Here is a 6,870-nt window from a genome sequence, read left to right as displayed (position 1 = left end):
CGGTTAGTTTGTGGATGTAAATTCCGCACCAAGAACCCTATGGAAACACCTACAACTCCTCATGGAAGAACCATCGTAACTTCTCATGGAAGGATCAACAAAAGCCTCAACAAGGCTTCAATAATAATCAAGGTGGAGGAACCCATAATAGGTTTAACAACAGACCACCATTCCCACCTTCTCAGCAACAGATGGAGACTTCTAAGCAAGGCCACTCTGACTTAGCAACCATAGTCTCTGAACTCTCTAAGACCATTCACAGTTTCATAACAGAAACTAGGTCCTCCATCAGAAATCTGGAGGTACAAGTGAGTTAACTGAGTAAGAGGATCCCTAAGACTCCTCCTAATACTCTTCCAAGTAACAGTAAAGTTAATCCAAGAGAAGAGTGCAAGGCCATCACTATGGAAACTGAGGCCAAATCTGAAGGGGATGCATTAGAGTTGAACACCAGTAAGGAGGTGCTTACTGGGTATTCAACGCCCAAAGAAGCACCATCACTAGTGTTGAACACTAGTAAAGGAGACCTTACTGGGCGTTCAACGCCCATAGAAGCACCATCAATGGCATTGAACGCCAGTAAGGAGGCTGTTACTAGGCGCTCAATACCCACAAAGGCACAACATCTGGCATTGAACGCCAGTAAAGGGACACAAGCTAGGCGTTCAATGCCCAAAGAAACACAAGTCCTGCCATTGAATGCCATAATAGGAGTTGTTGGGTACCCTAAGATGACTGAGAACTTTCTGGCTGAAGAAGTGATGGAACCTAAGATTCATGAGGAGCCCATTGAAGTTCCCTTGAATGCCTGGTTGAAGATTATAGAATCTGAAGAATACCCCTCCTCTGATGAGGAAGAGGAAAATAGGGAAGAGCAAGTTGGTCAGTACCTATGACTTCTGATGAAGCTGAATGCCAAGATGTTTGGCACAGAGACATTGGAAGAAGAACTTCCAGTGCTCACCAAGGAACTCAATGCCTTGGCTTAGCAGAGGTTATTTCAGAAGAAGCCAGATCCTGGACGCTTCTTAATTCCTTGCACCATAAGTACCATGATCTTTGATAAGGCTCTGTGTGACCTAGGGTCATGTATAAACCTCATGCCTCTCTTTGTAATAGAGGGGTTGGGAATTTTTGAGGTACAAGCAGAAAAAATCTCACTAGAGATGGCAGACAAATCCATGAAAAATGCTTATGGACTGGTAGAAGATGTCCTGGTGAAGGTTGAAGACCTTTACATTCCTGCTGATTTCATAATCCTAGATACTAGGGAGGAAGAGGATGAATCCATCATCCTTGGAAGACCTTTCCTAGCTACAGCCAAGGCTGTGATTGATGTATATAGAGGAGAACTAGTCTTGTTGTAATAACCCCGATTTTCGAGTATGCAAGATCTTTTCTGAAAGTACGAATTTCTCTAGAAGAACATTAAGGGTAGAACTTCTGCTATATCATCAAGCAACTCAATCCTCATTGTCATTATATTATCTTTAACTCAGAACCTTAGTGGAGATAAGCCCGACAATGCAATTGCGAAGAACCTAGTTTTTGAACTTTATTGGTTAGGAGTTTTGATTCTAGTTTTCGTAAATAGTCTCAGTTTGATGAACCGGACTCGATTCATGAGAGAAGAGAGATAATAGGATAATATTATCATTATATTAGTATTAGAAGCTTCTTGAATGATATTATAAGGTTACTTGGTCTGTTTTAGTTGAAAACGAAAAATCGGTTTAACCGGGTTCACAGTTTACTGGTGCAGCTTAGCACCAGCACTCTCTGATGACTTTAGCAATGCTAAGGCCTCATTATATATGTTTTATTCTCATAATAAATATGTTAGTCTCATTTATGCTAGTACCTTAGAAAATAATTTTTAGAGATGTTTTGACAAGTGTTCCGATACACCTAGTTTTAGCAGTTATACAACAGAGATATTTTAATATTATTTTAATCCACCTCCAAGCCAACCAATCACAACTCACCCTACACCCCCAAAACCCCCAAGGCTGCCTCATTTGCTCATTGTGGCCGAAAATCATCAAGAGAAAAAGGAGAGAAAGTTCTTGGTTCATAAATCTTCAAAGCTTGATTTCTACTGAACTAAAACTCAAATCAAAATTCCAATCCGACCAAAATGATCCCTTCTTCTTTCTCTACATGAACATATTACTTATCAAGTCTGGAATCAAGGTTAGTTGGCTGCACCATCTCCCTTTTGCTTCGGTTTCAAGGAAACATGCTTAAACATGTGTTTTCTTGATATTCTTCCTTAGGACTCATGCTTAACTTGACTTGAGGGCCAAGAAATGTTAATTTCCAAAAGTTTTAAGGTGAGATATCCCTTCCTAATGTGCTAAGAGAGATTTGGTCAGTTAAGGGTTTTTGGATTTAAAGTTGTTCTTGATGTGATTTAGGAGGAAAAAGTGCTTAAGGACCACCTGAAAGTATAACCGAATTAGGAGCAGCAAAACCAGGTAGGGTTTGACAGAATTAATCTTGATTGATTGTGTTTGAGTTTTGTGATTATGATATGGTTTGGCTGTGCTTGAAATTGATTGATTATATGAGTGATTCTTGTTGAAATTTTGGTAAAATTTTGATGAAATCTGATGAAAATCAAGCTATGAACTTGTGTTATTGTGGCTGCTAGAAAATGAAACCCTAACCCTTAAATTGGGGTTCAATTTGTGTTAAAATCAAGTAGAAAGGATGGGGTTGTGGTGGCTGATAATTTATTATGAATTATGGTAAGAACCGGTTACTGAAAAGATTGAAAAACGGGTAAAAATAGAGAAAGAATCTGAAGAATTTATGAAGAATACTAAGAACACCTTGAGTGTGATGAAGAACATTGAAGAACAGGCTTTAGATCTTTAAAAGGGCAAGGAAGTAAAATTTTTGGTGTTTGGGGGGTCATTTGGCAATTTCTAAAAGTTAGGGTGGTTAAATTAGAAATATTAAAAGTTACGGGTGGTGAAAAGTAAATTTTAAAGGTTAAAAGTTAAAGTGGGGTGATTTTCAAAAATTTAATGATAAAATAATAAATAATAATAAAATATCAAATAATAATATTTAATTAAAAATAATATTTTAATAAAAATAATAAAATAATACAGAAAAGGCAGTTTTATGTAAAAGCTTTAGAAAGACAACTTTAAGCGTAGAATCTCATAATTACCTTCATAAAACACTTAGGGAGTGGTAATAACATGATAGTGAGGCAAAGATAAAGGAAAGATAAGAAGTTAAAGAAAATATAAAAACCAAATAAATGTCTGTAAAGTTTTAATAACAGGAAAACAGATAGATTAGTGAACAAACTAGGGCAACATAGTTAGTCCTTGACTTGCGTCTAGGGTTAGGTATAATATGAAAAATTAAACTATTTCAATATAGACTTAATGAACCTATACTTGGAATAGGTTAACTATTCATATCGAAATTTACATAAGCTTTAAATACATACGTTAAACAGAAAAATCAGAGTAGAGTAGAGAAACATAGAGAACAGAGTAACCAGAGAACAGTAAAGAGATATAGTGAAAAGAGTAATCTGATATAGAGATATGGTTTGAGTTAAGATGTTGTAAAAGTAAAAGCTGTAGAGTTTGTATAGCATGATTGAACAGAGAAAGAAAGAGGTACTGCATAAGAATGTGAAAAGTGATGATGAATAATGAGAATGATAATGAATGATGATAATGAGAATGATTGTGTAAGAATCTGCTGTAGAGAGACAGTCAGATAGATGGTGGTACGACCACTGAGAGTGCTTTCCTGGGATACTTAGCTATAATGCTATTCTGTAAGTTAGAGGACTCTTATAAAGGTATCGAGAAAACATAACTAGCATATACTCCTGTAAGTCAGAGGACTCTTACAGTGAGTGTGTGTGTGTGTGTGCTCCTGTAAGATAAAGGACTCTTACAGTGAGTGTGTTGGGCAGATATAAGTTAACTAGCTCTGCCATGCAAGTCAAAGGACTCTTGCAGTGGGTTGCTATTGCTTCCCTGCAAGTCAAAGGACTTTTGCAGTGGTTTGCCCTGTAAGTCAAAGGACTCTTGCGATGGGTATTGCCAACAGGGAAGTCTTACCTAGTCAAAGGACTCCGGGTAACGTCGGGAGCAGGTATGTAACCGACAAATGAGCTCATTACCTGCACTAGGGCTTGACATGCATCATACTTGGTTGCGCATTTCCTCTGTTATGATTGTTGTTTGAATGTATTCTTTCTTTGTTTGTATTCTATTCACTATGTCTGTGTTTTGTTTTCTTGTATTCTTTTGTTTGTATTTTGCTTTTTGCTTTCTCTATTTTCTCTATTTATCTATTTTTTCTGTTTACTACTTCTCGGTATTCTGCTATTTGTCTACTAAACAACATGGAATTAATGATTGTAACTAATAACCCTGGCCCTACAAAGAACTCCCGAGTTTTTACCCCTTTTCTCTCCCTTTCCCCTCAGATGGAAGCAAGAGTACCCTTCCATAGTTCGTTGATGATCGTTCTGCAAAGAGGATTCCGCTCTAGGTAGTTGGTACACAAAATCGTGAGTTCAAACTTCTCTCACAACTCCATGCAGCTGACCAGCAAGTGCACTGGGTCGTCCAAGTAATACCTTACGTGAGTAAGGGTCGATCCTACGGAGATTATCGGCTTGAAGCAAGATATGGTCATCTTGTAAATCTCAGTCAGGCGGATCCAAATGGTTATGGGGTTTTGATAATTAAAAGATGAACAAGACATAAAAGAGGATAGAGATACTTATGTAATTCAATGGTGGGAATTTCAGATAAGCATATGAAGATGCTTTGTTCCTCCTAAATTTCTTCTTTCCTACTGCCTTCATCCAGTCATGCGTACTCCCTTCTATGGCAAGCTGTATGTTGGGGGATCACCGTTGTCAATGGCTACCATCCATCCTCTCAGTGAAAATGGTCCGGCTACGGGTTACGTAGGGCTAATCATCTGTTGGTTCTTGATCATGTCGGAATAAGATCCCTTGATCTTTTTGCACACTGTCACTGCGCCCAGCATTCATGAGTTTGAAGCTCGTCATAATCATCCCATCACAGATCCTACTCAGAATACCACAAACAAGGTTTAGACTTTCTGGATTTCAAGAATGTTGCCAATTGATTCTAGCTTATACCATGAAGACTCTGATTGCACGGAATGGAAGGGTCTATTGTTAGGAGAGGCAACCATGCATCGTGAACCAGAAGGCCAAGAGATATGCATTCAAGCTCGTTTTCAGGTAGAACGGAAGTGGTTGTTAGGCACGCGTTCATAAGTGAGAATGGTGATGAGTGTCACTAGATCATCACATTCATCAAGTTGAAATGCGAATGGATATCTTAGAATGAGAATAAGCTTTAATTGAGTAGAAAATAGTAGTAATTGCATTGAAGAACAGCAGAGCTCCAAACCTTAATCTATGATGTGTAGAAACTCCACTGTTGAAAATACATAAGAACAAGGTCTAGACATGGCCATCGGCCATGCCTCCCAAATAACATGAAACAATAGAAAAGGGTTCAAAGACCTGGTCCTAAGATCAAAGATGATCAAAAGATGATAATACAATAGTAAAAGGTCTTATTTATAATGAACTAGTAACCTAGGGTTTACAAAAATAAGTAAATGATGCAGAAATCCACTTTTGGGGCCCACTTGGTGTGTGCTTGGCTGAGCATTAAGGCTTTCATGTATAGAGGCTTTTCTTGGAGTTAAACACCAGCTTTGGTGCCAGTTTTGGCGTTTAACTCCAATTCTGGTGCCAGTTTGGGCGTTTTATGCCAGAATTTTTATGCTGATTTGGGACGCCAGTTTGGGCCATCAAATCTCAAGAAAAGTATACATTGCTGAAAAGCCCAAGATGTCTACTTTTCAACGCATTTGAGAGCGCACCGATTGGGCTTCTGTAGCTCCAGAAAATCCATTTCGAGTGCAGGGAGGTCAGAATCCAACAGCACCTGCAGTCCTTTTTCAGCATCTGAATCAGATTTTTGCTCAGGTCCCTCAATTTCTGCCAGAAATTACCCTAAATCACATAAAAACACAAAAACTCATAGTAAAGTCCAGAAGTGTGATTTTTGCATAAAAACTAATAATTATATACTAAAACTAACTAAATCATATTAAAAACTACCTAAAAACAATGCCAAAAAGCATATAAATTATCCGCTCATCACAACACCAAACTTAAATTGTTGCTTGTCCCCAAGCAACTGAAAACAAAATAGAATAAAAAAAGAGAATATACAATGAATCTCACAATATCAATGAAACTTAGTCCCAATTAGATGAGCAGGGCTAGTAGCTTTTTGCTTTTGAACAGTTTTGGCATTTCACTTTATCCTTTGAAATGCAGAATGATTGGCATCTCTAGAAATTCAGAATTAAGATAGTGTTATTGATTCTCCTAGTTCAGTATGTTGATTCTTGAACACAGCTACTTTATGAGTCTTGGCCGTAACCCTAAGCATCTTGTTTTCCAGTATTACCACCGGATACATAAATGCCACAGACACATAACTGGGTGAACCTTTTCATATTGTGAATCAGCTTTGCTAAAGTCCCCAGTTAGAGGTGTCCAGAGTTCTTAAGCACACTCTTTCTGCTTTGGATCATGACTTTAACCACTCAGTCTCAAGCTTTTCACTTGGACCTTCATGACACAAGCACATGGTTAGGGACAGCTTGGTTCAGCCGCTTAGGCCAGGATTTAATTCCTTTGGGCCCTTCTATCCATTAATGCTCAAAGCCTTGGATCCTTTTTACCCTTGCCTTTTGATTTAAAGGGCTACTGACTTTTTCTGCTTGCTTTTTCTTTTTCTTTCCTTTTTTTTCGCCATTTCTTTTTTC

Source organism: Arachis hypogaea, chromosome 6, assembly GCF_003086295.3.
Source record: "Arachis hypogaea cultivar Tifrunner chromosome 6, arahy.Tifrunner.gnm2.J5K5, whole genome shotgun sequence".
Taxonomy (NCBI): domain Eukaryota; kingdom Viridiplantae; phylum Streptophyta; class Magnoliopsida; order Fabales; family Fabaceae; genus Arachis; species Arachis hypogaea.
Note: the sequence above shows the minus strand (reverse complement) of the source record.